Genomic DNA, 21,603 nt, shown 5'->3' on the forward strand with positions numbered 1-21,603 from the left:
AATAAGAAAGGTATGAGAAGGATGGGAATTTTATCAATTGCAATAATGGCAGTTAACGAAAACGTCACGTTAAATTGTAGACTTTCATAGTATAGGTAAGGAGGTTCTTTGATTTCACAAGTACGATTTGCAAAGACGTATCGCTTGATGTTCTTGTCAAAATTCGAAATAAATGTTATTTCTTACAGGCAGTAGTTTTTCATTAGTATCAGAAAAATGTTAAGAAACTTGAAATTTATAGCTGTAAATACTTCTAAACGCTATATATATAGAGCATTTAGAAGCGATACAAGCGACATTTTAAATAAACATATGTTACGGTGAAACACCGAAATCTGGAGAATGTCGACTTTCACCGGTGAATGTCAACATTCACATAGTCTCTTTGTGTATGTCCGAAATATTTTGCAAATACTCTTATTTCTGACTTACACCAGTCAATGTCGACATTCACCATGTACTAATGGTGAATGTTGAACATATAACAATATTAGATTTTCTTCTCCGTCATTCAGTCGCGAATAAACGCACTTGAGACTTGAAATAAGAACTTAAGAACCTAAAACACACAATACATTCAAAATGAGAAAGGAAAATAATAGAAGTTAAAAACTTACTTAATTATACAGTACGTTCTAAATGAAAAAATAAAATAACAGTCATAAAAAATTTACTAAATTATGTGATTCAAATCTTATTTATTGCAACAACTTAAACTATTATGACACTTTATGATCACTCTTTTCGACCTACACCAGAGCATATCTGTGATTGTCGACATACACCGGTGAGGGTCCGAATATACAAGAATGTAGTGAAATATTCGGTCTTTCACCGACGTATTTGGTGAATGTTGATATTCTCCGGTGAAAGTCGACATTCTCCAATTTCGGTCTTTCACGGTAACATATATAGATTGAAAATTTGATTGATTATACGTATTCTGAATACTTAAGAATTATTTTATAATATCATAAGACGACAAAATCCTTTAAAGAATTTGGAACACATTTTTTTTTTCATACCTGTAATTTCTGTATCCCTTTACATGTGTCTGGAAGGATATAGTAATCCCATTTTCTTTCTATTGTCAGTTTCGGTGGCCGTTCAATCTTTACTGTTGATGTGAACAAAAATAATTACCGTATTTGACGGCATAAAAGACGCACCCTTATTTAGAAGGCCACACACGAGGAAAAAAAGTTTCAATAGTCCACAATAACTTAAAATGTAATTTTCAAGTTCAGGCCAAGATGGAGCTGGGCATCGAAGCTTATATTTTTGTTCTTTAGCAGTCTTCAGTTGATCTCCCTGCAGTCGCCAAGTACGTATAATTTTTTCGGTAGGTGGTGAACCGAAACGACTTGCTGCTGCTCTGTTTCCATGAACTTTGGCGTAGTTTAACACTCCTAGTTTATACTGAATTTTATAGCTTAATCTCTTGTTTCCTGTAGTCATATTTTCCAGGGTATATTTTTAAAACAAATAGTTTTAAGCACCGATACCGACACGTTTATACAGAGTAGCACCGATACCTACACGTGTGTCGGCTGAGTCAAAGAAAGTCTATGTGAAGAAGGAAAGGCTCAATAGACGTATTGGGACCGTCGAACCTGTTCGAACTTTCGACATCGGCTTCGAGCTTTGGCGCTTTTTGGCGACAGATATTTCCCGCATGCGCAAATGCGCAAAATAATTATGGCAGACGTAGAAAAAGTTGTGTGTGTCTAGACCTTTATCTAATACCTAGAAATAGCATTCAGTATTGAAAGTTAAGATACTTTTCCGTTTTGCCGGCGCAAACGATAAAGTCGCCAATAATGGTACAACCGATGGCAAACGGAATACCTTCGCTGGCAACCTTTTACGCTTCATTTTCAAAACAAGTTGCAGCCATTCTTTCAATACTGGCATACAATTACATAGAATTTTTGCAAGATGGTTCAATTTTATGCCCTAAGACCATTCCCGGTAATTAAGTCAATTAGGATCCAATCACACCGCTCATCGGAAGGAGAAAATATAAAAAAGGCAAAATCAAGGTTTAAATTCATCCATTCTAATGAGAATGCACTAGCGAAGTAAAGCAGTGTGGTTTTACATAATTTCCGAGTAAGCTATTCGTACGAATTGAAATAATTCTTGCATTTAAACTAACTTGTATTCCAAATCAAGATTTAACTTGAAATTAATGTAAATCATTAATGGGAGAATTAGAATTTTGTAGCGTAGTTTACGTGAGATGAAATCACTTGGGGGTCACGTGATAAGAACTGGCGAATCGGGATGTTGAACCATGAAAGCATAGTAAATTCTTAAATTAATGTCTTTTTACGAATTTATTGTCTTTATTTATTGGCTTTTTAAAAATTTTTAAACCATATTAAAATGTTTATGCCTTCAAAATAACAAATGCTTAGAACTAACATTAACATTTTTTATGTGTATACTGTATGTTGTCGCAACAAAGTCTGCTTGGCGAGATTTGCGCCGGCGAAACGGAAAAGTACCAAAGTTAACCTGTGTCCTCCACGTATAAGATGCAGGTAACTTTTTTGAGACCAAATTTAGGAAAAAAAAGTACGTCTTATATGCCGTCAAATACGTATTACGCATTTATCCTCTCGAATGTTGGCTGAAATTTCGCCAACGGCCGCCAATCGTTTCCGTGAAATTCTAAAGAATACTGTCATCATAACTGACCCTTAATCGCGCTATACTTAGCGTTGACGGATAATATATAAGTACCAATAATGTTCTTTTTTTTTCGAAAAATACGTATATGATACTCAAATTTTTGCGAGAGTTTCTTTTTAATTCTGGAAGATGAGGAGGAATTTTAAGAAACTGATTGTGATTCAGTTTATAGATTTTAGAATTGTAACAAACTTGAATGCAACTTTAACTCTTACTGATTATTTACATGAATCTGAATTGTGAGTGCTTCAGTGAAAACAAAGTATTCCTCATCATCAAAACTTAAAAAGCTTCCCTTGATGGTCGCAAGCACTCCGCTTGCGGTCTAATGCTATAGCGATTTCTATATCTGGCTGTAAACTGGTAATCCTTCGTTCGGTTTGAAGGAAGAGGATTTCGTTTGAAGCGATTTTTCATATTTTCCGCTTCGAAAATCCTGACAATTTCTACGAATTAAAGGGAAAATTTGAAAGTAAAATTGGTTTAATCCTAGTATCCGGTGCACACGGAATTTGGCTACTTTTGGCGACTTTTATGATGAGCAGTAAAAACGGGACATACACGATGAGTAGTAAACGGGTATTCAAAGAATATATGTAGTTATACATAGTATATACTATGTATATAGTGATAGTATATAGTGTATAGTATACTATCACTATATATACATAGACTTTTTTTGGTAATTTTTTGTGTTGGCGATAATTTTCAAAATTGCGCCAAGGCTGCACCGTATACTTGGATTTTACCGTACAATTTTCTGTTCGGGAATAATAATTTTTTTTGCTCGCGAACCATTTTTTAAACGAGTTATTGCAGTCCTTATTGCTAAACCAGCAATAAATATTGAAGCTATATATATTATTTAAACTCAAACAATTTTCAGTTTATCAATCTTTAATATTACCTTTAACTTATAACCAAATAAAAAGCAGACAGAATTTAACCGAAACTTTAAAAGAGAAGATTACAGTCGGTGAGATGTAAGGATCTGTTTGCTTCGACCCAACAAGTTGGATACGAAATTGGTCGACCATCAAGAGAAGTATTTCAAGTTTTGATACTTGAGGAATACTTTGTTTTCACTGAAGCACTCACAATTCAGATTCATGTAAATAATCAGTGAGTAGTTAAAGTTGCATTCAAGTTTGTTACAATTCTAAAATCTATAATCTGAGTCACAATCAGTTTCTTAAAATTCCTTCTCATCTTCCGGAATTAAAAAGAAATCCAGCTAAGCGAAGGCGAGAGAAACAGATACCATTTGAATCGATAAAATATTCTACAGAACTAATTATTTATAAAAAATAAAAATTTTCATTTCCCTCGACTCCTAACTTTGGAGGAGACTTTGTAGTACTTCTCTGCTATAGCGGGCTTCGAGATTGAATCGCCACTCAACCGCGATATCTCGCCAAAATCTGGATGCGTGTTCTTATACCTCGCCACGTAATCTTATATTAGCACCGTGATGCATTTTTGCTGTCCCCGTGTGTTCTTATATTATTCATTTTTGTTAAGGTTTTGTTTTCTTTTTTTAGCGGCCGAGCGGAAAATCGCTAAACACTGGTAGTTCGGTCCGAGGTTCGAATCCCGCAAACGGGCTGGCTGCATGGGCGTTTTCGTGGTTTTCCCCATGTGTAACGTGTATACGAGCCAGTTTCCCTTAGAAAGTCCTCCACGAAGGCATCCCTTCTCTTAGGCAGATAGCCCTCGATGCTTTGCCATAATCACACACACACTTGTTAAGGTTTTGATGAGATTTATTTAAAAAATACATTCATTTTGAGAAGTTTATTTTAAAATACATTCATTTTGATGAGGTTTATTTAAAAATACATTTTTTGTGAATATAAAGTTAATAATCTTTAAACGACGAAATAATTTGGAGGTACACTGTTAAAAATTGCAAAAAGGGACCTCCGTATCGGAAACTGGTTCAGCGGTTCCCAGAATATCGTTCATCACCGTTTAGTAGATTTATGCATTCTCGGGCAGATGATTTGACGTCCATGAAATGGTGTCACAAACAGCTTAATATGCGTGAAAGTGCTTCAGTTGACTGGAACAATTCCACGCGATAAAATAAGAATATACAGTGGTGGCCAAAATTGTGGACACTTGTGGAAATTTTTATGTTTTTGAACTTTGTATGCTTATAGAAAACTTTACGTTTCACAAAATGCAAACTTGTTTATATCATTTTAAAGAGAATTTATTACTGAATTTAATACAAAACACAAAATTATTTGCAATACAAGAAAAGTTATATGCACTTTTAATATTCAATAGAAAACACAAAATTCAATTATTTGCAATGCAAAAAAAGTTAAACGATAATAGTTATCGATATACATTAGATAGTGATGATTGCAGTGAGTTATCAGTACTTAGTAGGGTACCCTTTATTTTTTATTACAGCTTCACATCGACGTTTCATTGAGCTGACAAGAGTTTTAAGCTCTTCTTTCGTTATTACATGATGCCAGGAAATAATTATAGCCTCAATTAGTTCCGTTTTATTTGATGGGCGCCTCATTCGGACAAGAGTTTTCAAACAGTGCTACAAATTTTCGATAGGATTGAGGTCAGGACTGTTTCCTGGCCATGACAACAATTTAATGCTCTTTGTACGAAACCACTCTTTCGATATTTTGGCAGTGTGGCAAGGAGCAGAATCCTGCTGAAAAATAAACGAAGCATTTTTGGGAAAGAGATCTCTGATGGAAGGTAGAAGTTTTGGTTCTAGAATAGTGTCAATGCATTTTCTGGCATTCAGTATCCCATCGATGACATGAAGGCGACCAATACCATCTGCTGACATGCATGACCAAATCATAACACTAACTGGGTTCTTCACAGTTGCTTGAATGCAGTCAGGATGTAGCTCTTCTCCTATTCTACGTCTTACATATTTTCGCCCGTCACTACCGAATAACGATATCTTAGTTTCATCACTCCATATAACTTGTGACCACTGATCATCTGTCTAATCAATGCGTTCCTTTGCCCACTGTAGTCTTTTTTTCGTTGCTGAAAATTAAGATAAGTTTTTTTTAGTGGAATTCTCCCTCTCAGTCCAACATCTGTTAATCTTCTCCTGATTGTTCTTGAACTGACAGAAACACCAGCATCATTCAGATTACTTCTGATGGCCGTTGATGACATTTTTCTTTCTTGGAGACGTAATCGTTTTATTCTTCTGTCATCAATAGATATGGTGCACCATTTTCGGCCTTTTCCTTCTTTGTTTTTTATTGAATTTGTCTCCTGATATCGTAAACAAAACTTTCGGACTCAAGATGCAGGCACTGAACCACCCACCTGTCTTGCAATTTCAGCATAGGAAAGACCACTTTCTCGTAACACAATAATATTACATCTCTTTCTAGGTGTCCAATCTACTCTTTTATTTGATGTCATTGCTTCTTGACTAAATATTAAAAATTTTTACAAAAATTCCTACTTGTAATTGCAGAGTATAAGAAATAGGTCCTCCTTCTACAGAACAAAGCAAAATAATGAATTGTTTCAAGTGTAAACATGATGTCAGCTTCTACTGGCAGTTACTAACATTTGATTGGTTCTTAGAACAAGAACAGTGATTGGCCAGGAAAGCTAGACATTACAAACCACTTCATAACTGTATTTTTTATTTATATTAAAATACATATAACGTTTTTTGTATTGCAAACAATTGAATTTTGTATTTTGTATTGAATTCAGTAATAAATTCTCTTTAAAATGATATATACAAGTTTGCATTTTGCGAAACGTAACATTTTCTATAAGCATACAAAGTTCAAAATATAAAAGTTTCCAAAAGTGTCCACAATTTTGGCCACCACTGTAGATTCTTAAAAATATTATTAGAAACGACGTGTATTATTATATATTTTGTTGTTTATTTTTATATTCACGCTTCATGAGCTTGGCGAAATTATAGTTGAGATCTTGGTGCAAATCTAAAATCGCCATATAGGGTTTGGGGACTCTATAACAAAGTGCCGATACAAGGTCGCGGGGGGGGAGGGAACATACAACTCCCTTTTTTATGTGCTGGAGACCCACACCAAATCTTTAATTAAAGGATCAAAACTGTAAATATCTCAGTGGAAAATGTACTTATAGCACTTCAAATTATTAACAAATATATTTTCGTAATTCTGTGATAAAAAATTTAATTTTCCAGTTAATGTGGTATACGCTTTTTCTCGGCAAAATGTCACTCTAGAGAATAAAATTAATAGAAAATGCAAATCTAGTGAGAATCATAAATTGTTTCCTTTGAATACAAAAATAATTTGCAGAATCGACATGAATAAAAAGCATACTTTTTTATATATATTTTGGACGCTAAATTGAAGAAATAACTACTGGAGAAGGGAACAAAATTATGAAAACTTAATTGAATCAGCAATTTTATTATCCGTAAAGATCCCGCCCTTTTAACGAGTACACGATGATACTTCATCTCTCCAATTTCTGGAGTTCAAAAGGGCACTTTTCAAAAACTTCATATGCAATTCGAAGAAGATAAATGATACTGAAGCTCCATCAAACCAGTTTCAAAATTTTTATTCGTCATCATTGTGAAAGTCAATACTTTTTTCTCTCTCAATTGCATTTTGACCTTTTCTTACCTGACTTCATATAAATCAAGTTACTGTTCTTTGAAGTTTCCTCATCTCGGTAATTTAATGTGTTTTTAAGACTTTTTAACTTCGGTTTGTTAACTCTTTAATGTGAAAATAATGTTCAGTTATTGATTAACTAAATCAATCGTTAAGGTTTATATATTTAAATAAATAAATACTACTTAATGTTTTCTTTAGTTTTAACTGACGCGGTTTTATAATTACTTAAATCCTAAATATAATATTCATATACTTCATGCAACTCTTATAAAGCTAGAAGATTTGTATATTCTTAAAACTGCGGGAAAGGTTTCATTTCCTTTAAATTTTAAAATGTGGCAAAATTTTCAAATGGACGTTTGATTTAAAGCATGCATTTCAAGATAATCTGGCGGACATCTGCTTCCTTTAATTATTTTTTTAAACACTTTTCAAGCTTTTCTATTACAAACGATCTAAAGCGATTATTGGAAAATTGTTCTCCTTCCTTTTAAGTTTAAAGAATTAGCTAAAACTTTTAATGCCAATTCTATGTTTTTTAATTCGTTACGCATGAAACTTTGCAAGTCAAAGGTCTGAATACAAGATTTTTACATACAGTGGCTCTCAAAAGTGTTCGTACACTTATGATTTTCATTGAAATAGTGCTCTATCCATTAATTAAAAGTAAACTTTTTGAATTAGATTTTAATAATAAGATCTATAATCTACTCTTAACAAAATTACATGAAATATTTTTTAAATAAGCGAAACTTTATTTTTAAGAAATTATTAATAAAAAAATGGGAACTACTCTGATATGCGCCCTCAAGTCGCCAAATTACTCGCCAAACATTTTCGGGGCGAAACTCCACGCTGCCATTTTGCTATCTAAATTTTTTTGTCTACATTTCGAACTTTAAGCCTAAAATGTCTCCAAAAATCACGTTTTGAACACACAATTTAAGCTAAAAATCCGAAACAAAAAATTTAGATAGCAAAACCGTAAAGTTTCTAACCAAAATTATTTGACAAGAGTCCGTGTACACAGCGATTTGTTTTAACTTAAAAAAACATCTACGAATGGCACAATTTATTAACATAACAACAATAAATTTCAAAGAATACCATGTATAAAGCGTTCTGTTTCAACTTTAAAAAACATCTACGAATTGCACAATTTAGACGGTACGCACTAATCAACAAACTAACTAAAATTTCAAACAATTAAAAAAAAACAATAACGACAGAAATTCATACTAAAAAAAAAACAATGAGCATAACATTCTACAAAATAAGAACAAGAATAAAATAAAATGCACTTACTATGAATCAATGCTTTTTTCGAACAGCAGAAATACCAATTTTATACCGCCTTTAACATACCGCCACGTAATCACTATCGTATTTATATGGCAGCCAGACGCACTATCCAGAAAATTCATACTATGGTTCACAAATAAACAAAATAACAAATAATCACAAATCCCTACTTCTATCATGCACAGCCACTAAAAATAATCTCCCAGAACCTCTTTCCACACCTCCAAATATCCACTGCCCCTCAACAGGATGGCCACGACGATATTTCTTTTTGCCTAACTTCAATTCAACAATTTCCACCATTTTAGCTTCTCAGACACAAAGCACGACGCGAACCAACGAACTCCAGCCAAAGATTTTTCAACGCCAACAGGGTTGCCATACAACACGCAATCGCGCCGGAAACCATCGCAGAACACATATCGCCACATTTGGTGAAATTAGGGCGTATATCAGAGTTGTATCCTAATTATAATTGCAAGAAAGGTAACCAAAACAGCTATCAGTTAAGAACGTTTAATCCATACCCAGGATTTCCGATATTAAAGAATATGTGGTAAAAATAATTATGCATGCAGTATGTTTTTCATATTAAAGAATACACAGTAATAAGTCCTGCTCATTACGTACAAATGCAGTCGGGGAATACCCATTAAAATATCCCTATTTTTTAAAATTCAAGCTCATTCTGTTAACATAATAAACATGGATTATTAAAAATAGGAATATTTTAACTGATATTTCCCGATTACATTTATAATTGAAAAATAGAACTTCAGACTTATTTTGTCTTTAATATTCTTTTACTCGTTTGCAATTGTTTTGGAGTGCTCTTTTTTTTTTTTTTTTTTTTTTTTACGAAGACGAAAGAAAAGATTTTTTTTTGAATGTCTAGAACAGACGTAAGCAACATTGTTTGGCTGTGGGTCAAAATCAAACAAAATGTGTGCATTAACACGTTTCAAGGCCACTGATATTTTCATTTTAAATATGTCTTTTTTTGGTGATTATAAAATAATTTTTATTGAGAAAATAATCACACTACTCCTTAAACATAAAAATTATAATTCTAATTATTATAAAAGAGAACATAACTGAATAAACTTTATTCCCTTTAGCATCAAGAGTTTTCCTGATGTTGAACTTGTGACGTCAATTTAGTCCGACTTTATAGTACAGTTAATTTTCAGTTGAATTTTTTATGTATTCAGTGCTCGTTTCATATTTATATTTTATAATTTATTTTTACATATTATGTATGTTATCTTCAGAACTCAAGCGGGTCGACACGCGGGTCATTTGCCTGGTGTAGAGTGTTTCTGTAGAGAGCGAAAAACCGTATGCGAACAAAAGGTAAGAAAAATCTTTGAAAGTAACTTTTGCGGCATAATAAATAATATTAGATGAATATTTGTTTCATATCTTTAAATTAAATGTCATATTGTCATTTGCATCAAATATTTCAAGAATACCTGCCAGTGCTTCATTACGTAATAAAATTCGCTTTCATTTTAATTCATCAAGAACAAACTCATTCCAGGCAAACTTATTTGATTAAAATCATTTCATAAATGCAAGTGAAGTTAAAAACATGTCGATAAATATTATAAAATTCTAGACGAACACCATTACTCGTGAAACAATTGTACTTTTTTCCCGATATCTGATTAAAAATTGCTTCTTAATCTGTTTATCTTCTTTATCAGATGAATTTATAGATTAATTTGTGAGACATTTTCCCATATATTTTAATGAAAAAATATCCGACAGCTTTTATTCAACATTTCTGAACTTTTTTGTTTGAAACATTATCACTCTCAATCAGTTTAATACGACTGTAAATCTATTTATGAAAACATAAAAGCACTTGCATGCGAAATAGTTCTGCTGGTTCTTTCCCAGTAACGTTTATTAATTCTTTGAAAATATGTATTGAGTTTTGAGAAGGAAAATATTTCAGGTTAGTTAGAAAATATTAACGTTTCACGTTAGCTTAACTAAAAAAACTACTCCTGCACTTTTAAACAGGTTTACTACATTTCACATATGCCAAGTTATACTCTTAACGCAATCATTAAATCGCTATTCGTCTGCGAAAACGAATCTGCAAGTTCCTCTTTCGATAGAATTCAATAACTTAAGTTGTATTATTTGATTTATATAACGTTCAAATTTACAATTTTTGGCATTTTTTGTCCATGGAAAATATGGAGTGTAATATTATAATTTCTCCTTTCAATTTTAAATCATAAATTTTTAAAATAATAAAACTTAAATTGACTATTGCGCTTTTAAGCAACAATATTTCAATTTTGCAATTCCAGCTAAAGCCGGTACTTTATTTTAATGAGCAATGCACTTATTACTTTATTTTAATGAGCAATGCACTTTATTTGAATTTAAACGGCATCTTCCTCCATTACTAAAAACATTTAACCAATGCTATATTTTTGCCGAATTTATAAATTGTATTTAGTCTCGTGACAATATAAATACTTAATAATGAAACCAGTATTAGTACTGTTCTGTAGTTGAACTTATTTATGAAAATAACACTCGTTCTTCTCTAAAATAAACTGGTCACAAACTCCTAACATGCATTAACTTAAAATCCCCATACGCAGACTGACTTAAAACGCAGACGGTTATTAAATAAAGGAATTTAATACATTGTAACTATTTACATGCAGTGTCTCACAAAAGTGATGGGACACTTGTCCTTTACAAAAGGAAACTGTAGTAAAATAAATTAAAAAAACATGTAACAATTTTTTGTGGGTGTGTTTCATACTTAAATTTAGTAACAATTATTACATAACATACATTTTCTCAAAGTATTAAAATATTAATTTAATAAAAATACAATTGTTTAGAATGGAGCAAAAAATGGCTCACATAAGTGATGGGACACTTACTTTTCCATTAAATATTTATCCAAAAATTTTACTTTTTAAAAGGTTTTAATATTTTAATGGATTTCCTTTTACTTTTAAAACATGATTTAATCTTCTTGGGATGGATTCGTCTAATTTTTTTTGTGATTTCTGGAGTGATTTTACCCCATTCTTCTTGAAGCACCGATTTTAATTGTTGTTTTTGAAGAAATGGTGTGTTTGCGAATTCTTGATTCCAATTCTTGCCAAATATTCTCTATGGGATTTAAGTCTGGAGATTGTGGTGGTGTTTTTATTATTTCAGTACAGTTATACAGCAGCCAGAGTCTAACGTTCAAAGCAGTGTGCTTGGAGTCATTGTCCTCGTAGAATTTAAAATCGTTACGAAGGTTCAATTTTCGTGCTGAAGATTTTAAATTTTGATTTAAAATGTCAATATACTTGTACTGATCCATTATACTGTCAATAAAAACAAGATTACCAAATCCAGTGGACGACATACACCCCCATACCATAACTCCTCCTCCACCATGTTTTACTGTTGGCACCAAGTTCTGTTTGCGAAATTCTTCCCTGGGTTTTCTCCACACCAAGATTCTACCGTCAGAACTATATATTAAATTTGCTCTCATCAGCAAATATACCTTCATTCCAGTAATCAGAATTCATATTTATGTTGGATTTTGCGAAAGCCAGTCTGAGTTTTCTATTCTTTTCACTTACGAAGAATTTATTCCTGGCTGCTCTACCGTGATATCCAGCAGATCGAATTACTCTTCTAATAGTCTCAGGATTAACAATTACTCCATATAATGCTTGTAAATCAGCAGCAACTTTAGGAGCACTCATTCTCGGATTTTTATATATATATATATATATATATATATATATTTCGAACGATAATTCGCTTTATTCCATTGGATAGCTTTGATGGTCGGCCAGGTCTTCTTTTATCCTGAATCATATGATTCTTTTTATATCGTTTAATGATATTGAAAACTGTTGAATGACTCAAGTTAACAGTTTCAGCAGTTTCTTTAATAGATTTACCACGTTCAATATGCAAATTAATAACTAATTTTCGAATTTCAGGCAGTTTCTTTTCGTTTAGCATTCATGGCTGCACAGAGCTAAAAAACACAAAAATTCCAAAACAAACTGGAGAGAAATAGTACAGACGATTTTATAAATTATTGCCAATTGCTTTTAAGTAAAAATAAAAATCACCAAAAAAATTTTTATTGTAGTACGTAGTAGTATCTAATGGTGTCCCATCACTTACGTGAGCCATTTTTTGCTCCGTTCTAAATAATTGTATTTTTATTAAACTAGTATTTTGAGAAAATGTATGTTATGTAATAATTGTTACTAAATTTAAGTATGAAACACATCCATAAAAATGTTTACATGTTTTTTTAATTTATTTTATTACAGTTTCCTTTTGTAAAGCACAAGTGTCGCGTCACTTTTGTGAGACACTGTATTTAAGGGGACAGTGGAAGATGATTTTAGCATAAATCGACCAAAAATTGGAAAATAAAAATTTCATATGATAATATTCTTCGGTTTTTAACTCCATCGTCTACAAAAAAAAAAACGCTTTTATGTAAAATTATTTTTAAAGAAGTTATAAGCGTTTGAATAGGCTTGTTTACCTTTTTTGTGACATTTAAATGTCAATAAAAAGGTTAACAAACATTTGAGAAACATTATTTTAATTTCCGCGACAATATTTTTACTGTTAGTAAGATATAAATGTGTAAGGTTGTGAAGACTGCAATTTATGCAAGTTCGTTTCACCGATGAGTTACCCAGACATTATAAATACCCAACAGATGTCATATCATTTTTTTTAAGTGTAGCATTGCTAAAAATATGAAACCTAAATATCATTCAATGATGAAAAACAAATCAACAGTAAATTTTTTATCCAAAATATTGCCAGTGTACGAATGACTAGCCAGTAATCAGCTTTTAGCATGATCCATATCTGAAAAAATACAAAACACTAACGAGAGTTCACATAGCGACATTTGGAAGAGCTGCCCGAAGGTGTGTGTGTGTGTGTGTGTGTGTGTGTGTGTGTGTGTGTGTGTGTGTGTGTGTGTGTGTGTGTGTGTGTGTGTGTGTGTGAGTATGGCAAAGCCTCGAGGGTTATCTGCCTAAGAGGAGGGATGCCTTCGTGGAGGACTTTCTAAGGGAAACTGGCTCGTATACACGTTACACATGGGGAAAACCACGAAAACGCCCATGCAGCCAGCCCGTTCGCGGGATTCGAACCTCGGACCGAACTACCAGTGTTCAGCGACTTTACCGCTCGGCCGCTGGTGGGCGAACTGCCCGAAGGAAACATTTGTATTGAAAACAGACTCGAAATAGCTGTTATCACAGCAATTAGAGACTTCAATTTTGAGTGTTTAAATACTTTAGGTATGGAACATAAAGATATAAATTCATGTTCAATATCTGTTGGAAAGAGGCAAGATAAATGTCGTATACATCAAAGCAAAAATAGGGGTTCCACTGGATACAAGAAAAGAAGAATTACAAAAAAAAAAAAAAAAAAAAAACTATGTAAGGTACGTAAACATAGTAAAAATGTAAATGAAGAAGGGGAAACATATGGTGCAGGACGTTTTTAAAGTGATTCTTAGTTTTAAAAAAATGTATTTGGATGAATTTACTGAAAGTGTTCGAGAAAATTTCTAAAATAATATTAAGTATTTCTTACCAATCTAAGATTTTATTAGTAAAAGCCTATTTTTCTCATAATGAAATTTTCGCAATTATTGCATCTTCAAAATGCTCCATGCGCTTTATTTTATGTTCAAAATGACTGTAATTTGTAATTTAGATTCCCATTTATACATGTAACAAAAATTAGTACGCATTTTTGAATGCGAATTTTTTGAAATCGAATTCGGCCGAGCGGTAAAGTTGCTGAACACTGGTAGTTCGGTCCGAGGTTCGAATCCCGCGAACGAGCTGGCTGCATGGGTGTTTTCGTGGTTTTCCCCGTGTGTAACGTGTATACGAGCCAGTTTCCCTTAGAAAGTCCTCCACGAAGGCATTCCTCCCCTTAGGCAGATAGCCCTAGTGTGCTTTGCCATAATTAATTACACACACCAATTTGAATGCGAATTCATTAAGGGGATAAAAGTCCAATTAAAGTGGGAAATTTTGTCCAAAATTCAGGTATATGTGAAAGAAATATTAATTAAAAACTAACATTTAATGCAATTCACTAATTGATACTAAGTTGGGTTTGCAATGCATTTTTAATCAAAATAAAGCAAAAATAACAAGAAACAGAAAAAAATTAAATCGCATGGAACATTTTGAAAAAATTTGAAAAATTTGAAAAAAAAATTAAATTGCTATGATCCAGAAATTTTTTTCAAAGATATTTGATATAATTATATTAAAATATACATGCATGCAAAATTTCATAATTCTATGACAATAATTAAAATAAAGTATTTGAACGTCCACTGTCCCCTTAAGGTAAAGCTGAGATATATAGCAAGCAAAGTTTGGAGTTTGCGATTAGTTTTCTAAAACATGTGCACTCAAAGCACGAGTATACAATAATCAGCACGCACAGAAGAAAATATAAAACTTACCGAAATTTCTTTTTAAATTCCGCGACAAACAGTGGCGTAATTGTTCAGTCTTCTTCAAGGTAATAATCCAAGCAGAAAAGCTCTGTTATCAAGACAAATTTATGTCACCAATACCAAAAACACGCAAAGAAATGGTTTTCACTCCACCAACTAAACAACCGTGTCGTCTGCACACTGAAATAACATTCGAGCGGGCGAAGTCAAAACGTTGGAAGACACACCTCAGCGCCATCTGACGCTGATGTCGTAATGTTTTCGCATCCCGGCCAAAGGTGTGGCGCAGGAAAGAAAACAATGTCGCGCAATATAACATCTTGTTTTAATTCGCGGATTTCGTGTCCATTTTGCTTTGTATAGTATAATTACCTACCAATTAAAGATTTTTTTTGGATTAATAATTACATTTAGCAAGGAAGCTCTAATTTTGGAGACTCAAAACTTACGCTTTATTTCGTTATCAATATAATTATTTTAAACAGCAGTAACATAACAAAACAGAACTTCAAATATCCGGGATGACTAGGAATGCAGCCCATTATCCAAATAATAGGGCTTGGTTATTTTACTAAATAATTAAAAACATTAAATTTGTATGAGTGTGAATAAATTTTGTTTCCTTTCATCGCACTTTGTTTCGACAAAATTGCGCAATTAAAAATAGTTAAGTGTTCACCAGAAATCTACCTACTACATTTAAACTACATATTACAAGACAAAACTTCCTTGCTGGAGAAGGAAAATGGCATAATCTTACTTTTTTTCCGTCTTATTTTCAAAAAGCTTGTGTTTGTTAAGGTTAAGCAATGAACCATGGATAAAGAAGGAAGCAAGTCTAAAATATGTAACTTCTTCTTCATTAGTGTTTACAGGCGTTAGAAACAAATAAAAAAAGGCTTAATATAAATTTACCAGCATCGTAAACAAAAAAAAAAAAATTTTTTTTTTTCAATCTCTATCTGCAGTTTTGTTAGAGTTCCATTTATGCAAATTGCAGTCAGCTATACTTTAAATCTGTTTCTGAGTGGAATAAGCAATGTTTCCCCCCTCAGGTGTAAATTTCATATTTTCTATACGGTACAGTCTTTCTAAATGTTATATGCATTCATTCAAATTTATCTAATAGCATCTTCAAAATTACCCCTCACTGTATTGCATCTTTTTATTATTAAAATAAAAGGAAAAAAGTAGATATAATAAAAAATAGTTTTATTTAGCCTAAAAAGAAGAATTCGGAATATCTGAAGTTCTGCTGCATTTATAAATTGAATAGGTGGAAAAATATTACGGTTTGGCTTATGTAATTACGGCAAAGCCTAGAAGGCTATCTACTTAAATGAAGGGATGTCTTCGTGGAGGGCTTCCTAAGAGAAACTGGCTCGTATGCACGTACCACATGGGGAAAACGACGAAGCGCCATGCCCAAGCCTGTTTGCAGTATCCGAACCCCGTACCGAACTACCAGTGTTCAGCGACTTTACCACTTGGCCACAGGAGAGCAAAAATACTCCGAACAATTACTTTTTCACCAAAGATAAGACAGTCAATTGAGAGTTTTAGCATCTTAGTTAGTCCACAATTTGTAATGTATTTGATCATCTTTACATACCTGATTATTATAGCACATCCTTAATATAACTGTATGCCTAACATGTACGATAATAGTGAAAAGTGTTCCGCTTAGCCTCAGCAATCCCCACCATGCACCTTCTTTCCATGTTCTGGTTCTTATTTCAATGTTCCTCGTTTCGTGGCCAATCTCCAGAGGACACAGTAAACTCTTTATTTATATTTATTCGTGTATTTATTTTTAATTCCATCGATGGGATCCAACAGGCTGAAAAGCACCTAATCCAGTGGTCCAGCTGTTCCGTCGATGGTGGAAAGAAAGAAAGCATGTTAGTTGTTAATACCGCCTGTGTTTTAGATCCATCTCAGTTTTGATAGTGAAGTACTTGGGAGAGGGATTGAACAGTCTCTTTCTCCTCTTCCTTTACCATCAACTTCTCGGAAGGAAGTTTAACTCGATAAAATTTTAAATGTACGCATGCCGAAAAGAGATTAGACACTTACAAACACCTATGGTTTCCTCGGAATTTGAATTTGGTTGACAGTCTGCTTTCCAGCCAATAGGGTGATTACGGAAAGTTACTAAAAAAGCGCATATTATTTGAAATGTCATGAATTGCTCAGTACTTTTTTAAATCGAAAGCCCACATACTTGACTGGGAACAACCCGTCGGAAACTGACGAATCCATTAGGCTTTTAACTGTATCATCCTTAAAAACGTTGTCCAAAGTGCATCACACAGAGCCAAACCGATATTACGCTCACCCCGAAAAGAAGCGAAGGGCACAAAAAATCAACAAAAATCTTATCCGAATTTCGAACTCTGAAATTCGGAAAAGAAGTCAGCTTCCGCTAATCCCCGTGCTGGTCAGGGGAAGGTTGCTTAGTAATAACGTTTGTATTTTACTAATACTTAATAAATTTAAGTGAGTAAATTTAGTTGAGTTCAGGAAAATTTTTTTTTTTTTTTTTGTTAAGGACACATATATGTTAATGAAAGTTTTTTTTATAAACAATTATATTTCTATTTTAATTAATAAAAAATGCTTCATATTCCATGTGCAATATACCACAGCTGAAGAATTACTCTTTATCTCTCTTACTCTCTAACAGTTTAATTAACATCGCTTGCACGCTATTATCGCAATATAAATTAGTTGAGCATACGGATTCTCAATCGAAATTTGCTGTAACTTTACCTATATGTCTTCGTGAGAAAGCCATTTAAGCAAAGAATTTTTTTCCTTCAGCATTAATATTTTAGGTACTTACTTTTTCAGTTGATCATAACAATATGTAAATAGCTAGGCTAAACGATCATTAAAACCAAAAGGAATGCTCGACTTTATTTCGGTTGCTCAAAAAGATACGCTTCGGGGTAAAAGTTTAGACTAAGTTGAAAAATCTTTTAATTAATTTCATCTTTAAGAAAAAAAAAAAAGAAAGAAAGCAATACTTCAACTAAAACTACTAAACTTTTGCTGCTAAATCACCTAACAAGCAAACAAATAATCAACTAAAATTTTGCTACTAAAATATCTATTCGTTAATCCAAGAAATATTTACTTTTAGAACTAAAAATGAATGCTGTTTCTTACCCTCATATAAAAGGTGTATCTTCCAGTGATTTTTTCTTATTTAATAAAAGTCAGCCTGGATCTGTTACTTATTTATCCTTCATTTCTCCAGCTATCCTTTTTTGACAAGAATAAAAACTGAATGAAAATCCTTACGACAAGCTGCTCAGATCAGTTTGTAGGGTTTATATTTATTTTAACTAACATTTATTTTAAGTTTAAACTACCTTTCCTGTCAAGCCTTACTTTCCCCTGGAATTGCCAATGCCAGAGTATGTAAATTTTAGTAGAACGCGCAAAGTATTCAAATTTTAAGCAGAAGTAATTTGAGTTAAATAGAAGGGAAACGAGTTCGTAAGTGTGCTTTCTTGCTTCACGAGCGTGAAGGTGGCTAGGTAGAAACTGAAGAACCGCGCGTTTCGGCCTGTGTGCTTGCCTCGGCAGATAGTTGAATCTTTCAACTTAATATTCAGAAAGTTTGCTGAAATATCAGCTGTATCTTAGAACGCGGTTAGGTTAGTTACGTTTAGAGAGCCTCGTAGGTAGTAACTTGTTATGATTCATTTTTAGTTTCTTATTTTTATTTTTCCGCCGGGTCGGCGTAATTTGTGAGCGTCAAGTGCACGCATCTGTAACTTCTAAAGTAGAATAAAAAGGGGTGTAAACCCTTCTTAAGAGTTTTGTGTACTTTCCAGTTCATAGCAGTCACTATTATTGTTGCGTGTAGGTTGGGACCGTGCAACAGCACAAGTTAACGAGGAGAGAAGTGTTGTCTCTCGCTGTCCATTTCCAAACCACATGTTGATTCCTCTTTATTTAGCTTTTGCATTGATTGATAGAATTTTCCTGTTCATCATCTGATCACGGAAAACATTGCCTTCAGAGTACTGCGAGATTTAACTAATACTGCAACTATAAAGTAAAAGCAAGTAGAAACTTGGACATCGAAGTCCATAATAGCTTCCATGAGGATTTAACCAGCGTCTATAACACACAAGAATTACATCAGTCAAAGATGACCCTTTAATTACAACGTAAATATTATTGTATATATTGTCAATGTAAATTGCTCAGAGGTCAAAAAATGATTTTATGTGCATTCAGGAAACTAGTAATTGATCTAAACTGATTGAGGAATATGTAATTTTACTAACATCATTATATTTTTCTACTAGTGTTACTATTCTATGTATGGCATTTCGTGGGTACTCTCAGAACGCATTTAAGAAGCTATCTAATTTTCAATTTTTGTGTTTATTTTAAATATAAACTTACTAGGAATCTAATAAAAAAGCTTAATTATATAAATAATAATAAAATATGTATTGTTGTTGTAACCCGGCTTCAAATCGATAAGCCCATGAAAAATATCTTAGAGATAGCCATTGGTCATAAACCGTAGGTACCAGTTAGTAAAATATGACTTTTTTTATTCTTTTGGTCAAAATTATTTAGCGCGTGATGAGATAGTGAGAGGGGTGGTAACTGAAGATGTATCCTGTTATCATTTCTAGAAGATTTTCGGCCCACCACCCGCCAAGCGGTAAAGTTGCTGAACGCTGGTAGTTCGGACATAGGTTTGATTCTAGGCGAACAGGCTGGCTGCATGGTGTTTTCGTGGTTTTCCCCCCATATATATAACGTGTATACCAGCCAGTTTTCCTTAAAAAATCCTTCCTACATTTAGGCAGATAACCTTTGTGAGCTTTGCCATAATCTCGATAAAATAAATAAATAAATAGAAGATTTTCATTTCACGTAGACTGATTTTGTGTAATATGACTTCCAAATAGATACGTCAGATGAAAGTATCCAATATTGGTATCGCCAGCCATAGACTATTCGGTCCAGACCACTCCAGTTTGGAATAAGACATTGTCATCCCCGGTCATAAGTCATCCTAGGAATTGGTAATTAAGGATGTACCTGTTTGCCTTTAAAATCCATCTAAGTGAAAATCCTTTAAGGATTTTCACTTAGATGGATTTAGATGGATTCACATAGATGGATGAAACTAGATGATGACTTAAAGGATTTTCACATAGATGTACGAAAGATGATCATAGATGGATGACTTAAAGAATCACATAGATGGATCACATAGATGGATGACTTAGATGGATCACATAGATGGATCACATAGATGGATGACTTAAAGGATTTTCACACATTCTATGTGAAAATCCTTTTAGAATAACATCCTTAAAGGATTTTCAATTAGATGAATTCTTTACATTCCATATAATTCCTTGCAAGTACAATGGCTTAAAGCGCCATGGAATTTGAGATTACGTTATTCAGATTCAAGATCCAGCCAATCAGCATTAAAACCGTCTCAGCTTACCATCCTATCGATCAAGCGCTAACAGCACCTATAGTAGAGTATATAAAATCTCCATTTTTAATACATTTCGAACTGAAACGTTTCAGTTTTTCTTTCATATATATATATATATATATATATATATATAAGAAAAACTTTATCCTATAAATATATATATATATATATATATAGCACTTTTTTTCATAATCAATGGGCTGTTTTAACCTAGCATTCCTTTCTTCATATGTAAGGAAGTTGTATTCCGAGCAATGGACAATGCAAATACCAACTATGAACCCATTTTCGTATCATTTTAACTGAGATTCAAACCACAGTTATAAATATTTTAGTATAATACATTCATAACTATTTGAATTATATAATTATAAATATTTTAGCAAAGTCACACATTTAAAAATATTTTAGTATATTTTAGTATTCACAAATATTTATTTAATATAAATATATTATAAATATTTATTTATAAATATTTTAGCATCAACTCTCTACTTTCAAAGTTTTATAAGGCCCACCAGCGGCCGAGCGGTAAAGTCGCTGAACACTGGTAGTTCGGTTCGAGGTTCGAATCCAGCGAACGGGCTGGCTGTATGGGCGTTTTCGTGGTTTTCCCCATGTGTAACGTGTATACGAGCCAGTCTCCCTTAGAAAGTCCTCCACGAAGGCATCCCTCCCCTTAGGCAGATAGCCCTCGTGTGCTTTGCCATAATTAAATACACACCAACACCAAAGTTTTATATTAACCAGTTATCCTATAAATTTAGTTTTCCCATACTTCTACTTTTATCAACTGTCATTAGAATGCAAATTAATTGAAATATAAATACGTGTCAAGTGTCAAAGTTTATTAAAGAACTTTGGTAGCTCACACTGGTCGTTGTTCTCGCTTAGGCAGTGAAAGCCAAGATTTACGCCAGACTTTTAAATTTAGCTTGAATTTGAACTATTATTATTTACGTATTTCG

General features: G+C 33.0%; 1 long non-coding RNA gene across 3 annotated transcripts in view; it reads right to left on the minus strand.

Moving 5' to 3' along the window:
• Positions 1-15,318, minus strand: part of LOC118194396 (uncharacterized) — a 1,067,480-nt gene extending 1,052,162 nt beyond the window's left edge. For all 3 annotated transcript variants that reach the window (XR_015043453.1, XR_015043456.1, XR_015043455.1), the window contains exon 1: positions 15,154-15,318. This is a non-coding gene — a long non-coding RNA (uncharacterized LOC118194396). The remainder of the gene's footprint in view (positions 1-15,153) is intronic.
• Positions 15,319-21,603: the final 6,285 nt, after the last annotated feature.

Source organism: Stegodyphus dumicola, chromosome 10, assembly GCF_044657685.1.
Source record: "Stegodyphus dumicola isolate Sdum_Otavi_A_Nest chromosome 10, ASM4465768v1".
Taxonomy (NCBI): Eukaryota; Metazoa; Arthropoda; class Arachnida; order Araneae; family Eresidae; genus Stegodyphus; species Stegodyphus dumicola.